Consider the following 2,311-nt stretch of genomic DNA (forward strand, 5'->3'; position numbering starts at 1 on the left):
GAAAAATAACATTACACGCGTTTTCCGCGTATGTTTCCATAACGTACTATTATATCAGGTCTACAATCTTTCATACCAAACCCCCTCGGGCCAGATATGTTTTGGAATTCTGAGTTTTTAGGATTTAAGAACGATAGAACGAAACGTGTACCGTATATTACAATTAAGCGTTACTCTAGCGGGATCTGCAGCACACACATTAATATTTCTACGGCGAGCTTTGTAAATATTCAAACCTTATTGACAAAGAAAGACTATAAATAATAATTATTACCGTTTATTTCTCGCGTAGTATGCTCCACCTACAAAACTTGTGGGCTTCGGATGTATTTTTTAGAATTAATTTCTGAATTGCGCATAAAAGATTGTGGACCTGAATTCAGCGATCTGTGCCTGTAACCCAATTTCCGAATTCATAGATGATCACTACGTTGTGATAACAAGAGAAGAGAGGTGCATGGAGAACGATTTAGCAGACGTGCATGTTTACAAATGTTTCGCGATCCTTGTAAATGCCCCAGCCGTTGTTAGAAGCTTGCGTTTCGTCGTCTTTTCCTTTGTCGTTCTTCTCATCATCGGTCGCTGGCTTTTTGGACTGGACTCTCGACTGGTTCCCGCACGTGCTGCTCTGTGTATCTTTCACGTTCCCGCCTTTTAAATTACACCTGAAATATGACATGAATGCGTGACTAAAAGTTTGCAGGATAACCGTCATTTAAAGAGCATCGACAATCATATATTTTAGTATAAAGTTAAAATGAGACAATTAACGTACGCAACCCTGAGTGCTTGATTGTGTGACACACGAGTCAGTTATGATCAGCATAGAAATTAAATTATCAAATAGAAATCACTAACCATAAAATATGTGTTTGAGTTAGGAGTGAATGAGGTATGGCTAGCGCAGAAGTTTAGATGACCGATATTTGAGCTTCCAACGTCCTGCAAGCGTATGCTCGCTCCTAACCGTGACAATTATGCGTAGTTCTAATCAAAAAGAGATAGAGTGTGGAGACGGTGCCAAGAAGAGAGCCTTGTATGCGGCGGCACCCGCCGGTGAAAACTGTGAATCTCTTCACTAGCCCAGTAGCCCAGTAGGGCACCCGAAAATTATTATATATACCGTGACACAATACTAACAATCTACGCTTAAAAACCATTTCTCACGGCAGATGGCGCCAACCACACACACACGCCCTTGTACCTTGTACGTTGTATAGTTTTCAGTATAGCAGACAGGAACACTCACCTAACGTGCTGTTCCGGAAAAGATTTCGGCCGCCCAACTAGGACCTCTTGTAGTCCCATATTTAACACGCGATGCGGTAGAAAAGACAATAGAACCCGTAGATTGTTGGCGAGTGAAGACAAAACCTTTGAACACTAGCGTCTAGCGTTGCTGAAACGGAAACGAAATATCTCTATCTCGCTTCCGTTGGTCTCTCGCGTGCGCTTTCGCCCTTCTGCTCTGTCTCTTCGATTTCCTCTATCGGCCATCCCTCTCTCTCTAGCTCTCTCTCTCCTCTCTCTCTCTCTCTCTCTCTCTCTCTTCTCCTCTCGATGTCTCTCTCTCTCTTTCTTCGACCTCTCTCTCTCTCTCTGTGCGTTGCGCGCGCGCGCAGGTTGTGTGTGTGTGTGCCGTGTGGTGGTGGCGTCGTGTGTGTGTGTGTGGTGTGTGTGTGTGTGTTTGTGTGTGTGTGTGTGTGTGTGTGTGCGTGTGTGTGCGCGCGGCGCACGACGAATACGCCGTGCATTTGATTCGGTTTCAGCATTGCTGGATGCTGAATATTTTTCTTTCACTCGGCATCAGTCTATATGGGCGCTATGCTTCACTCTACCAGAACGCGTGTTAAATATGGGGCTGTTAGTTTCACTGTTGCTTCAACCACGCTTTTGCCCAGCTGGGATTACCGTCTCCCTCCCTTCGTCTGCTTCGCTGTCTTTGACCCCCCCCTTTTGTCTCTATTCTGCCTTTCCCTCCTTGCGTCTCTCTTTCTCTTCCTCTTAATTTCTCTTCATATCTCTCTCTCTCTCTCTCTCCTCTCTCTCTCTCTCCTCTCTCTTCTCTCTTATATATATATAGATATAGATATATATATCTTTCTATCTCTCTCTTTCTTTCTCTATCACACTCTCTCTCTTGCTCGCTTTCGCTCTCGCTGTCTCCCGTCCTCTATCGCTCTCTTTCTCTCAATATCTCTATCTCTCTATCTAGCAGGTTCTACTCTTGGTGCGCGCGTGCGTGTGCGTGCGTGTGAGTGCGCCTTTCTATCTCTTGTACGACTCATGCTTGTGTGGCATTTTCGTCTTC

The sequence above is a fragment of the Priapulus caudatus genome, unplaced genomic scaffold (assembly GCF_000485595.1).
Source record: "Priapulus caudatus unplaced genomic scaffold, Priapulus_caudatus-5.0.1 Scaffold263, whole genome shotgun sequence".
Taxonomy (NCBI): domain Eukaryota; kingdom Metazoa; phylum Priapulida; class Priapulimorpha; order Priapulimorphida; family Priapulidae; genus Priapulus; species Priapulus caudatus.